Consider the following 15927-nt stretch of genomic DNA (forward strand, 5'->3'; position numbering starts at 1 on the left):
CCCCCTCTCTCTCTCTCTCTCTCTCTCTATATATATATATATATATATATATATATATATATAGAGAGAGAGAGAGAGAGAGAGAGGGGGGGGGTTAAAAGAAGGAAGTCAGAGAGAAAGAATTGAGTTGATAGAGTGGTGGAGAAGAGGATGGGATGTAGAGTGGGGAAAGGAAAAAGAAATCAGGAGGAGAGAGAGAAGGAAAGGGAATATCAAATGGCCTTAAAGCCAGTGAACAATGTAGTATTGTGACAGCTCACCAGTAACTTCTTTTGATCTGGAATGAACTGAAAGCGAATCACACTTGAGAGTTAAATACGTTTGAATAAACATGTGAATAAAGATCGATTAGCCTCGCGACTTTTTATTGTTATTATCAACTATCCACTTAAAATTATAAATATAACAGTAAATTAACATATAATAAAAAAAGCAGTAATAAAAGTAAAATTTACAGAAGACGAAACGTAGTTTGGTTTAATCCATCTTGTTCAAGATTGGTAAAATATTATATAAGTATTTCCCTAAAAATAATGAGCTATCTAATTTTATCAATAAGAATAATATCAATAAGAATTATTAGTTATTGTTGCATGGGAAAATAATAAACAATTACAATAATATACAAATAATAATAATAATAATAATAATAATAATAATAATAATAATAATAATAATAATAATAATAATAATCTATATATTAATACGATTGTGTGTTCTTTTGTGTGTCACTATTACATTTTTTTTTTCCGAGTGACTGTTGTTTAATTGTCATGACCTTCCATTTCTTTAAAAAAATAATTTTACCAAGAATTCTTCATAAGTTTTTGTTTCGATTTCGATTATATCTGATGGCACTTACATCATCTTTTTTTTTTATAAATAATTTAACTAAGAATTCTTCATAAGTTTTGGTTTCGGTTTCGATTCAAGCTGATGCACCCAAATCATATGGATATATATATATATATATTTTTTTTTTGAAATCTCAACTTTATAATATATAAAAATTGATAAAAAAAACATTGACTCTACAATAATATATACGAATTGAAATTTTAGATGTAGGTTACCTGAACATGTTCATAACTTCCCTATGTGTGAAAACACTTTATGTACGGCCGGGTTACGCTGGGCGTCCCTGCTAGCTTAGCTAAATAATTTTGCAATTTTAACAAAAAAGCTACAATAATATCAGGGTGTCTCCATTTACCTTGAAAACGCGCAGAATGCTAACATCAATATACTATTGTGGAATTTTCACAGATCCAGCTAGTAGTAGTAGTAGTAGTAGTAGTAGTAGTAGTAGTAGTAATGAAAAACAAGAAACCTAAGCCGAGAATTTGTTAACTATGCCTACCTCTAAAATAAAATAAGAAAAATGTGTTGTGTTGGCACCAACTGGCTGGCACCACACCAAATAGCCGAGAAAAGTCAAGGAGGATGAAAGGATCGAGAAGAGACAGTACTAACTAGACCCCTTACTGGATGAGTGCAAAGAGAACTGGGACGTTGGGGAGGCTTATCATCACCCAAATTCTAGTGAAGACCAATAGTCGTTGCCAGCCAAAGATCCATAGCAAGCGGCTGTTATGATAACCTAAATTCATTTACAAAAGTTATCAAAAGAAGCAGAGAGTACTGGAAATCTGAGGAGACTAGTTGCAACTCAGACTTCAGAAAACATCACCAGTTGTTGTCAATGAGTAATCTCTGATGATGACCTTAATCTCCTCCTCCTGGACAGGGTTCAAAAGAGAGTCGCTAACCTGATAGGTCCTGAACTGTCATCTAAGCTTCAGCCTCTGTCTCATCAATGAAATGCTCCATCCCTCTGCCTGTTCTACAAGTATTTTAATGGTGAATGTTCTGACGAACTGCAAGCATTTGTACTCTCTTGACGTAGATACCCCTGACAAACCCAACAAGCAGCAAAGTCCCACCCCTACACAGTAGATATCCCTAGATGCAAGAGAGCCTTCTACTCCAATAGTTTCTTCCTCAGAACTGCTAGACTTTGGAACTCCCTTCCGGGTCCCTGCTTCCTCAACCGTACTGACATGGAGAAGTTCAAGTGTAATGTGAACAAACATCTTGCTGCCCAACTCCCTACTTAGTACCTCTATAACTATAGTTTTAATATTTTTCACCTGTATTTCTAGTTGTGTTTAATTAGTGATATATGCTTACAACTTATCCGTGGTTGGTCCGAAAACCACATGTTAGTTGGTTTTCTGCAAACTATGAATTTTCCTTAATATTTCTCCAAGCTTTGTTTTTTTTTTTTACACCTTCCTCGGAACTATTCCCAGTTCTACAATTATTTATGTCATAAGAGTTGTCTTCAGGTCATATATATATTTCAGAATAATCTCCAGACATTTGCCCAGTTTTTATGCCTCCTACAGCTTCATCCTGCGATCTTCCAGTAGCAAAATCTCACCCCACTTCATAACTCTTGCTTCCCTTTAGTCCTAGAATTGCTGTTTTCCAGAATATATCCATCTCACTCTTATCGTTGGTTGTTTTTTTTTTTTAACCATAAAGTAATATACTTTTAATCTTCTTACATCAAGTGGCTTCATGTCTTGTCTGGAGCGATTTCCATCTTAAAACAAGTGAAGTATGCATGATCCCCCGTGAGTGTACAGTGAACGAGGCAAAAAAAAAAAAAAAATGACTAAGTTCAGCATTTGCGCTCCACCCCCATTTAGCCCCCAAAGTCCCCAGGGGATGTCAAATCCTGGTGAAAAACAACAAACGGTGCAGTTTTAGGTCTTAACATATGTAAGTTTGAGTTCTGCACCATGCAAAAAAAGAAAAAAAGAAATGACTAAGTTCATTATTTTTCCCCTCCCCCATTTAGCCCCAGAAGTCCCCAAGGCCTTAACATATTTAAATTTGAGATCAGCACCATGCAAAACTGCTGAATAGACATACACAGAAAATTTTGGACAAATATGGTAAAATAATCCCCCCAAAATGGAGTGTTTTTATTAACCCTAAAAGAGACCCTAGGGCACAAGCCAAGAGTTATTGTGAAGAATAGATAAACAAAATTATATAGAAATCAGTTACAACTTTTCAGAAAGTTTTATAAAAAGCTAAGGCATCAATTTTATTCACATATTTAAAAAAAAAAAAAAAAAAAAAAAAAAAAAAAAGCCAACCATATGAGGCGTGAGATAAGGCCAAAAAGGATGACGGGTGAATCTAGACTTAACCAACGTATATTTTAACTTACCTATTTACAATCACATAAACAAAATCTTTCTTTAAACTACTTAAAATCCAAAATAACAATATATACATAATGTGAGGAGCTGGGTAAATAAACAAAATTTACACACAACAGACATGAAATATTTACAATGAAGAGAGAAAGTTGTTGATATAAGAGCCCTCCCCCCAATTCCTAGCTAGAGACTGTGGCAGATAAGTAGTAGATATCGACTTCCGCTATACGGCTTTGACTTCCGGTATTTATTATGTACTAGCCTGGGTGCAAAAACAAAAAAAAAGTTGTGGTTGGCAGACAGGAAAAAAAAAAAAAAAAAAAAAAAAAAAAAAGGAAAATTGCGAGCGCAAACACATAATGCGCCAAAGGTGGGGGGGGGGAACGGCCTTATCGATGCGCCCACCGCGATTGTAACGCCATGGGCGGTCGAAATAACATCTTTTATCCGACATCATCGACGCGAGGTTTGAATGAGTTGCAAAAATGTCAGCGGAAAAAATCGACCCCGAATTGTAGAAACGTGCCCAGTTGAGGGTGAAGAAATTAATGTTTTTAGCTAATTTATCGTCCGGAGGAACGTAATTCAAAACGATACCGATGGCAGACTCGAACCTGTACCGCGAAGGAAGAAAGAATGTGAAAAAAAAAAAAATGTGACGTCTGTGCTGTTGCGTCAATCGCCCAACCAGAAGTGGTGAAGGTTTAAATTAAGGCTAGTCAATCGAAAAGAGGGGATGACTTTTGAAAATATCGGCGAAAAAAGCGACCCTTCCCTGTAGAAAAGTGTCCAGTTGAGGGTGAAGGAATTAATGTTTTTAGCCAATTTTTCGATATTTGTTGTCCAAAGGGCCAAGCTTCAAAACGATACTGATCTTGTGAAAATCTGTAGCCTCTGTCGGAAGTTTTAGGCAAACATACATACATACATACATACATACATACATTTAAACAGACAGGTGAGATTTATATTTTAGACAAGCCTGGGTGCCCAGCGTTGCCCGGGTGTTTGGAGGTGTGTACTGAGCAAAAAAAAAAAAAAGTTGTAGCAGGCAGGCAAGCAGGCACGAACCTGTGACGCAAAGGCAGAAAAGAAAGTGGAGGTGTGTGTAAGGGTGTTGGTTGCGCAAAAAAAAAAAAAAATTAGGAGTAGTAAGCAGGCTCGAACCCATAACGCGGCAAAGGAAAAAGAGGGGGAAAAAACAAAAACAAACGGTCTTATCAATGCGCCCACCGCGATTGTGACATCCCGTATTTTATGCAACGTCATTGGTGCGTGGTTTGAATGACTTCGAAAAATGTCAGCAAAAAAATCGACCCCTACTTGTAGAAAAGTGCCCAGTTGAGGGTGAAGAAATAAATGTTTTCGGCAAATTTTTCAATATTTGTTGGCCGAAGGGTCGAGCTTCAAAACAACACCGATTTCGTGAAAATCCGTTGCCTCTGTCGAAAGTTTTAGGCAGACATACATACATACATACATACATACATACATACATACATACATGTACATACATTTAAACAGACAGGTGAGATTTATATTATAGATGGATCAGTTCATTCGTAGGTAACACAGGTAGTCCGCCATAACACTTATAAATAATTTTGTTTTATAAAGTTATCTATATGTTTAGAGCAAACAGAGCAGTTAGGTTTCAAGGATCCCACGATCATCAACATGAAAGAGATGAACATGGGATTTGCAGACAAGCAGATAATAACACTCAAGTTGCTTGTTTTTATCATGAGGTTGATTTTTAATATAGGGAAAGCTCTATTTTTCTAGGGTCCTTGAAACCTAATTGATCCGAACAAATTAGTCACAGCATTTCAATCGATGTAACTTCCGACTCAGGAATCTTCTAGTTTCAACTTCTCTTTCAATCTATTTCAACATTCAGTGATGTTTGGAGTGAATATATATATATATATATATATATATATATATATATATATATATATATATATATATATATATATATATATATATATAAACAAACGTCTTGCTGTAGAGCTCCACCTATAGGATGTCTCCAATAAATCTCCCCCACACACCTAATCACCATAGTCTACCGCGTCTCAGTGGCAATATGCTTTCTTTGAGATTAATAAAAGTAAACAAAAATAAATAAAAATAAAAATGAAAACTTACTATGTTTGTCTGTCTCCATTTTTTTTTAAAATGCATCTCCTCCAAGACGCAAGATTGCAGAGCGGCACGAGGTGGGCCAAAATTTATGTAGGCTTTTCTTTTATGGGTTCTTAGCTGGTGAAAATAGCTGCTAATGAGGTCAAAACTTTTAAAAATTAGAACTTGGCATGTGTAAATTGACTTAAAGTGCTCTTTTATGCATGCACAAATATACATTTATATGCTTAAGTCGGTCTATTTTTAACTGTTTCTGATGATAACTGAAATGGCAACAATTAAGGCTAGAGCGCTAAATGTTTTAGTTTCAGTTCTAGTTGATGGCACTCAAATTATATTTTATTTTTTACTTTTGAAATCACTACTAATTATTGGGTACGATATAATAATGAATAGAAAATTGGCTTTATGATGATAAATCTATTATATATATAAAAGTGAACGTGTGTGTATGTGTGTGTGTGTGTGTGTGTGTTTGTGTACATTTTCCTACGCAATAACTCTGTCAATTTTCAGTCTACAGAGTAGAAATTTGATATACAGGGTACTGAGATTTGGGAAAATATTCGCAATTCGTTTTCGGCCAGAAATTTAGCTGTTAGGGGGTTAAAGTTCAACGATTTGACCTTTGAGAACTCTACCAAACTCCTCCGACAATTTTGGGTCTAAACACTTGAAATTTTAGATATAGGTTCCTTGGACATGGATCTAACTTAATAACTTGAGTTGAGCTCAAAACAATAAATTTTAAGGAGTCATAATGGGGGCCAATTAAAAAATATTGACCACTTTTTTTTTTCTCAACACTACACCTCCAAACACCCGGGCAACGCCGGACTGAAATGCTTATATATATATATATATATATATATATATATATATATATATATATATATATATATATATATATATATACATTTTTTTCCTGCTTCCTGCTTCTCTGACTGTACTGATATGTAGAAAATTAAATGTCACGTAAACTAAAATCTTTTTAATTTTTCTTCGATACGGTCTCAAATAGTAGCCCCTTACATCCAAGTGGCGATATGTCGTGCTAGTAGTGAACGTGAGTAAAAAAAAAAAAAAAAAAAATGAAATCTACATAAATCAAAATATTATGCTTACGCATATTTTACGATCGGGCAACGCCGGGCCTCCTGCTAGTCTATATATATAGTGCCTCATTGCCGAAAAAATGTCAACTACAAATAACATTTTAGTATCAATTTTGTTGCTTGTTCAGAATCCCGCCCCTAATCCCGTGGAGCGAAAAAACAAAAAATAAAGAAAAATCTTTATGGTGTACATGCCTGTGACAAAGAGAAAATATCATATTCTAAAAAGCACGTAAATTGATCAAGTAGTTTTATTTTTATAAAGAAATTCAAATTTTATGGCTAAAGGGCGAGCAACGATCTCATGTCGCCGTCTTGAGAATAGTCTGAAGGAACAAGGGGGATAACTCTAAATCGAGATCTTATAACTAAAGGGCGAGCAACGATCTCATGACGTCGTCTTGAGAATAGTCTGAAGGAACAAGAAGATAACTCTAAATCGAGATTTTAGAAAAACATTCTTAACATGAGAATGTATTTATTTCTCTTCCACAATGAGAAATGTGACACAAGGTTTTGAAAGTGGGATTCAAAAATCAGCACTCCTGAGGAGGAGTACTCTGGTCTGCAAAAAATACCTGAGCAGCTCTGTAAATATTCCCCGGTATGGGTTGTACCAGGTAATTAGCAATAAACTAACCTTTTATTAAAGAGAGAAACCAAAGCCTGGGAGAGTGGACCTTCTAGAACTGCACATGACTAGCAATATACTGCAACCAACAGGGAAAAGGTCATTTTAGAACTGATGTAGACTCTTGATTTGGGGCCAAGAGAAATGAGAAGAGGGACATTCGAAGAACTCAAGTTCGCTTAAAAATGTATCTTTTAAGACTATTTTATTTTACACATCGATTGCTTGTTTAAAGTGCTTAAAATAACTGTATTTGTCATTTATTTATTGTTTTCTCACGTAAAAAATAATAATGGTTGCTTCCATATTGAATTTAAAACAAATGGGACCTATGTAATTTTATACCGCAAATAGTAACATATCCAAACATTACGAAAAACGACAAGGTAGAAAAATAATTATTAATTACAAAACGAAATTGGTGAAATGGAGCGAAAGCGCTTACTAGAAAAGATACCAGTTGACAGGGGAGATAATTATGTTCTGTTGCTTATGTCACGTGATGCAACGTAATTCAAAATGTCGGACAAATTTTATACCCTATATAAACTTTATTGAAAACTGTTTAAGGACAAATTTTATTCTTTACGTAAACTTTATCGAAAACTGTTTAGAAGCAAATTTTATTCTATGTATAAACTTCATTGAAAACTGTTTAGGAACAAATTTTATTCTCTGTATAAACTTCATTGAAAACTGTTTAGGAACAAATTTTATTCTCTACCTAAACGTTATCGAAAACTGTTTAGAAAAAATTTTTATTCTATGTATAAACTTCATTGAAAACTGTTTAGGAACAAATTTTATTCTCTACGTAAACTTTATCGAAAACGCTGTTTAGGAACAAATTTTATTCTCTGTATAAACTTCATTGAAAACTGTTTAGGAACAAATTTTATTCTCTACGTAAACTTTATCGAAAACTGTTTAGGGTCCGTCTTATCACAGCCGCTCCTCTCTTTTGCAACTTATATTTTAAAACCAAAATGTTTTCAATTATTTTAATGCGTTTTTAATTTAGTATACAACTAGTGTCAAACTTGTTAGAGAGTGAAAACATGGCTGACATTAGACGGTCGTCTGAAGTCTCCATAACCACTCAAAAATAAAAAATTACAGAAAAAATAACAGTCAAAAATATATACAGTTCAGTTGGAAATTACATTTTCGCATAATTGATGACAGTTATTTGCTGTGATTGTGAGACAGGTAGCGGAAGATATTTCCAACAAGATGGAAGTATTGGATTCAGGTGGAATTGCCTAATTGATAAGGAATAGATAGCACCATGGATAAAGTACTTGGTTAAATTCAGTTGTAAAAGTTAGACTCTTCTAGAGGTTGACGGTTCAATCCTCTGTACAGAAGACACTCAAAATACAGTTGTGAATTACTTGGGACTTCTACCCAGTTATGGCTGACGGAACGAGAGTATGTTACCCCCGTGAATTAAATAAAGGGCTCCATTGAAAAATCCGCACGTTACCGAAGTCAACAGAAAGATTCCCGGGTTTGATAAGATACACGTGAAGAAGGTCGAAGGTTACATCGACCAAAGCGGAAAATAACGCTGAAAAGCATAAGAACAGATGCAAATGTGGTAAGACATACAATAATCGGAGAGACTTGAAAATCCACCAAAGCTGGATAAAGTACCTTAAGGGGGGGGGCAAGGAGTAGCATATAGATACAAGTCCTCGTGAAATAAAGACGATGCAGAATCAGGATTCTCATCATAGATCCCAGTCCTTCCTAGCTACGATTCCCTTCACTTGGAGCACGATGTCTTGGAAGAATATTGAATGGTCTCCAGTGAAGAACAGGAAGGCCTTGCAAGATTTTGATTAGAACATTTGCGGTACACTTTAGTCAGCTGCCAAAAAACAAAAAAACAAAAACAAAAAAAACGTGAACAAATGGTTAAAGTTTATGATGACAGCAATTATCATCATGGCGTCAGAGTAATTTGGCTGTTACACTGACTGACCCCCCCCCAAAAAAAAACACCATTTATCGCCAACCATAGGATGGAAAAGATTAAAGAACTGAGAAAAAATAACATATATTAAGAAGCTTCTGTTTTTGAATTTATATGATGAAGATTAATAATTTGCGTAATTTGGGCCTGTGGCGTAGTGGATAAAATACTTGATAAAATTCAGTCAAAAAATTGACACTCTTCTAGAGGCTGAAGGTCCAATTCTCAGTGTGGGCGACACTCAGTGCAACTGCAAATTACTTAGCATTTCTACCTACCAAATCATGGATGACGAAATAAAAGCATGCTATCCCTCCCCCTATCAATGAAATAAAGGGTTCAGTTAAAAGTTCCATGTAGATTTCCAAGTTCGACAGAAAGATTGCCGAGTTTGGCAGAAAGATTCCAGAGTCCATAAAAAATTTTTGAGTTCGACCTGATGTCGGAGGTTACATTAGACAAAACGTTTTACAAATAACACTCAAGATGAAAACATTACTTCAAATAATACCTTAAGAAGCTTTTCAGTAGCAGCAGCATCGCACATATGCAAATGAGCAAGCCGGTGTACAAGGTGACGTGACAGCGGAGAAAGAGGAGGAAAAGAAAAGCAGAGAAAAAAGGAACCACGTGGACGGTGAGAGGACTTTGAAACACGAGTCAGTACAAGAGGAACTATTAAGGCTAGATGCAATCCAAATTTTGAACAAAAAAAATGGTCCGATGACCGTGTGCCATGGGACAAGCTACAGCCATAATAGCAGAAAGAAAAGGAGAGAGTTAAAAAAAAATCGCATGGCGTGATAGTGAGGCGAAGACGGACCAGCATGAGAGTGTGTAGTGACAGGACAAGCAGACATGTCGACGCCGGGAAGAAAAAGCATATGATCGATACAGCAGAGTTTTTTTTTTTTTTAACTACATGGCGAACGAAGAAATGTTTGGAAAGTACCATAAACAAGCGCCTTTTATTTGAACAGTAAAAAGCTGAGTAACATTTCTTTATTTCCTTTGTATTTTTGCGAGACTTCTGAGTACAATTTTGGGTCCAAGAGTGAATATGTAATGACCACATTGTAATGTTATAACCCTTTAGGCTGTAATCATAGCGTAGTATCTGTTAAATGTGGCAAGCGGGAGTAATGGTCAAAGCATTATCATTATTGTTATTGTATTCTTATTAATTGATTTGAGCGACGGATGCTCGCTGGATCAGTTATTATGATTAGAAGAATAAACAATTAAATTGAGGAAGAAATGATTGCCGTGTAACTCGCAAAAGGAATGCGAAAATAGAAAATAGATGTAAACATTCTTTTGGATTTGGATAAACAAATAACTAGATGGAAACATTAGGTTGGTCTGAGACACGTAATTAGGTGACGTGAGTAAACACGTGATGTAGTTAGTTTTGGAGAGATTCAGGGAGTTGAGGATTGACCACCAGAGCGGATAGACGTCTAGACAAGGGTGGACCGACAGCTAGGAGCGGGCTGTATGAACAGAAAATGCAGATCCTGTGAAAAGCAATTGAGACAACTGTAATAAATTTATATTACAAAAATATAAAGAGTTGTTTTAATGGTTTCACAAATAAGAACAGTTGTCTCAATTATATGGTGCTGATCGCTTCATGGTCATCACGGAGCAGCAGGAAGTTAAAAGAACTCTTCAAGAAAAAAGGTATGAAGCATATATTATTCTTCTTATATATGAACTGTAAAAATATCCCATGTGATAAGTCTCATACAACATGACTCGGTTTACACGTCAATATCATGTCCCCTGGCTAAACAACATACATACGATTTATACGTTTATTATCTGTCTGTTAAAAGAACAATATCTTACATCCACTAGATAACACATGACACGTTTTAATATATCATCTCCTCCAATATAAACCAATATACAACAACATTACACAAAGATTTCTAGCCTTAATAATTAGTTCGTTTGATTCAATGTGTATTTGTTTGCTTCCTTTTCAGGATAGGTTGCGGAGTCCATGTTTCTCAAAAGGGCTGATGTGCCGTAAAGTGAGCAGTTAATACGCAAAATAAGCAGGCACTCCACTCTCACGCTACAGATACGATTTCGTTTCCGTGATTAGTACGCGGCGTTGCTGCGAAAGATTGAACCTTAGTTACATAACGAAAAAAAAAAAAAAAAAAAAAAAAAGAGTAAATAAATAAAATACTGGTCTGTAATGAAAATTGGGTTTAAAGATGGAACAATCGGGTTTTTTTTTTTTTCTCAGAAATTTTTCAGGAGAGAAGGCGGGACGCCCTTTATTCTCACTTGGAGGTCAGTGTGGAAAGAAAAAGAAAAAAAAAAGAAAATAGACAAAAAAAAAAAGAAGAAAAGGGAAAAAATAAGAAAACGCGCGCGCGCAAACACACACAATCTCTCTCTCTCTCTCTCTCTCTCTCTCTCTCACGCACACACACATATATATACTACTAAAACACACACACGTATATATATATATATATATATATATATATATATATATATATAAGTGAAAATGTCTATGTGTGTGTGTGTGTGTGTGTCTGTCTGTCTGTCTGTCTGTCTGTCTGTCTGTCTGTCTCTGTGTGTGTGTACATTTCCCTACCAAATTACTCCATCAATTTTCAGTCTACAGACTCGAGATTTGACATAAGAGGTATTGGGATTTGGGAGAAAAAAAATTTTTTTAATCGGTTTTCGGCCAGAAATCTGGCTGTTAAGGGGACAAAATTCAGCGATTTGAACTATAAGAACGCTACCAAACTCTTCCGCTAATTTTGGGTCTACACACTTGAAATTTTAGATATAGGTTACTTGGATCTAACTTTATAATTTTATTTGAGCCGAAACAATAAATGTTAAGGGGTCATAATTGGGTTTAAAGTTAAAAAAAAAATTGACCTCTGCGGTCTCTACCAAATTACTCAGCCAATTTTTGGTCTAAATATTTGAAATTTTACATATATTCAGACATAGGGCAAGATTTTTAATCGTTTTTTTTCTGAAAATTTGGCTTTTAAGGGGTCCAAGTTCCAAAGATTTTACCTTTGCGGTCTCTAGCAAACTGTTAAGCCAATTTTGAGTCTAAACATTTGAAATTTTACATAAAGGGTATTCAGACATGCAGCAAGCTTTTTAACCAGTTTTGGGGCGAAAATTTGGCTGGCAAGAGGTGAAAGTTTACAGAGTTGATCTTTGCAGACTCTACCAAACTCCTCCGCAAGTTTTGGGTCCAAATACTTGAAATTTTAGATGTAGGTTACTTGGTCATGGGTCAAACATTTTAATTGAATTTGATCCCAAAACAATAAATTTTAAGGGGTCCAAATTGGGGTCAAAGTTTTTAAGAATTCAACCTCTGCTGTCTCTACCAACTTTTCTCTATGGTAGTTAAGGAAGACTATTATATAGAAAGGCATTACCAATGCGTATTCACACTTTTTAATATATACATATGCACATAAATTTAGGAACAGTACATAGGGTCCGAGCAAAACCGGGCAGAACTGCTATATATAAACAAATGATTAATAAAACATGTTAAAAGACATCTTGAAAAAGAGTTAAAAACATATTTAATTTTAAAAAAGGAAGCACGAGATAAGTGGATAGTCCTTAATCCGCGGAGTTTCGAAGAAATACTCTCCTTCTCATCAGAGGGCAGGAATTAGCAAAATGCGGGATCGGATTTTGCATGTAAAAGTATTTAATGAAACTACAAGTAAGTCACAGATCTTACTTGGTTAAAAAAAGGGTGAGGTAAGGGCAATAGGAGGTAAAAGAAAAATGATAAAAAGATTTCACATGAATGGATAGTCCGGTGAAGTGTAAAAAAATCCAAGAATGGTAAAATCCAAACACGGTCGAATTAAAAATTTCCAATCCAATGGGTAAGTTCCAAATGGCCCAAAATTAAATTTTATTTATTTATATATATATATATATATATATATATATATATATATATATATATATATATATATATATAAACAATCAATACAGCAGAAATGAAATGTTTACCCGATATAATCAAAGACAAATTTCAATGTAATATAAATTTTAATATATTTCTGTATTAATGAATTAATCCCAACCAAATAAAAAAGCTCAACACAGATACAATAGAGAGTAGAGCTTATTACAGGGGAAAAGAAAAGAATTTAAATTTATAATCAAATTTATTATTCGACAGAATACTCCAAAAACAATTTTCAAAGTCCTTATTCCATGGAGTTTCAAAGAATGCCACTCTTGCTATTCTTCTCATCAGCGGGCAGTAAGGAATTTGCAAATTATAATTGTAGCAAAGCTAGAAATGTGCCTTTCCACTTGTTTCATGTATATATATATGTTTTTTAACTGTTTTTTGCAATTTACGACAAAATATCAAAAAAATTTTTTTTTTTTTTTTTTTTTTTTACACAGTGATCACCACTTATCAAGGCCCGGAAGCCACTCAGGGATAAGGGTTATTGCAAGTACATTACGTTAGTGTGGAGATTTCATGAAGTGTTTACTTAAGGGGGCGGTTCATTAGGAATTTGTTTACGTTGGACTTGAACACATCCAAGTTGTAGTCAGGTGGGAAGCAGGCAGACGGAACAGAGTTCCACAGGCGTGAAGTTCTAAGAAAGAAACTTTGTTCATGGAATCCACGTTTTGATTTAGGCACAGATAAAGAGTGGGGAAATTTTTCACAGTGGATTCCGCTAGACGGGTGTTTTTCGTGAAAGATTGGTGAGGGGGGACCAGAGATTGGAGTTCAGACGAGCACCTGCCATGGAAATAACGATAAAACAAGGAAAGGCTCGCAACGTCTCTTCTGTGGGAGAGAGGTTGCAAGGTAGAGAAAAGGGCATCCCCCACTAAGCCATGAAGTCTATTTTGTACTCTTTCAAGGCAGGATAGGCTTGTTTAGCAGCTCCTGCCCAGATATGGCAGCAGTATTCCATCCTTGGACGTACTTGGCTTTTATATAGATAGAGAATTGCATCAGTAGTGAGATATCATCTGGAGCGGTAGAAGGATCCCACCATCTTTCCAGAGACCTTGGCAACAGACTTGATGTACATGTTCCATTTCAGATCAGGAGTAAAGGTCAAACCCAGAAGCTTGTCAAAACACGGGGCCTCTCTCAGACAAGAGCCATCCATCCATGTTTCATGCATGTTTCATCCATGTTTCATCTAATGTATCAACCAGCACATTTCTAGCTTTGCTACAATTATAATTTGCTAATTTCTTGCTGCCCTATGATGAGGAGAATAGCAAGAGTGGCATTCTTTGAAACTCTGCTGAATAAGGACTTTGAAAATTGTTTTTGGAGTATTCTGTCGAATAATAAATTTGATTATAAATTTTAATGTACAGTTTTAAATTCTTTTATTTTCCCCTGTAATAAGCTCTACTTTCTATTTTATCTGTGTTGAGCTTTTTTATTTGGTTGGGATTAATTCATTAATATATAAATATATTAAAATTTACACTTAAAATTCTTTTATTTTCCCAGCTGCCGATAGCGTAATGGTTAAGAGCCTTGACTGTCGTACAGGCGGTCGGGTTTCAATCCTGGCTTGAGTTGCCTGTCAAGCCGCATTGATGAGCTGTGAAACAGTACTGATGTGGATAACTATATATATATATGTCATCCACATACAGTCAAGCAATCTAGGAAAGATCAATGCAAGCAACAGTAAACGTAGTCACTAGTTTTGTCTTCTCTGCGCCAGTCTCTCGAACCAAAGGTTCTTAAAACCTTCACCACCCTTACTCAAGGCACGCCTCCATGCTGGTCTATCTTCGGCTAGCTCCTCCCACACATTCACATCGATGCCAAGAGCGATCAGATCCCATTTGGCCACATCTTTACGTGGATGACTATATATATATATATATATATATATATATATATATATATATATATATATATATATATATATATATATACTAGTTGTACCCTGCCACGCATTGCTGTGGCTCAAATCGACGCAATGGAAAAAGTTCCAAAATGAGAAAAATCATGTTTCTTATAGGTTTAATTTTCCATTTCGTATGGGTACACAGTTTTTGTTGTTTCAATTTCTTAGCTGATATAGAGATTTTCTAGTTTAGTGATTCTTGAATATGTAACATAAATTGTCCATGTGAAAAAACAGTCAGTGTGTAACTGTAAGACCCACAATTGTAAAGATTGTTCCCTGTGCTTTGTTGATGGTTATTGCAAATGACAATAAAATTGGAAAGTGCAATTTCCTAAAGAGTAATCCAGTGGAATCATAGGAATGCATGGAATGAAGATATATTCATCTGTAAAAAGTCCTGTTAAGATAGTTGTTTCTATGATATTCTTTGTTAATTTTTTTACTGCAAGCCATGTGCCATTGCAAAGCTTGGATTGGTTTATATTTCACAACATAGTAATTAGTACACCAAATTTCAGTTGCAATATATGCAGTGGCATCCCTGGCAAATATTGCTGTTGGATAATTAACCACTTTATCTGCTTTCACAACAGTGTCGATGGATTTGTATTTGACTACCTCACTTGGAATTTTACATTAAATAATAGCGTTAAGTTCATGGAAGTCTTTGTGATGACCTGCAAGAATAGCTCATTCACTCAGTCGTGGAATTCTTATAATTTGAATATCTGCAAAATCCTTTTAAACTTTAAATTTTAAATTCTTTTGATGTAATAAAATTACAGAAGTTAAAAGTAAAATTTTTTTGCCCTTATCTCTGATCAGATGGCAGCTTTCCGTACCCAATTTCTCACAAGTGATGCAAAAATTTTTGTGCGGATCAAAC

Source organism: Euprymna scolopes, chromosome 43, assembly GCF_053919585.1.
Source record: "Euprymna scolopes isolate OS-2025 chromosome 43, ASM5391958v1, whole genome shotgun sequence".
Lineage (NCBI taxonomy): Eukaryota > Metazoa > Mollusca > Cephalopoda > Sepiida > Sepiolidae > Euprymna > Euprymna scolopes.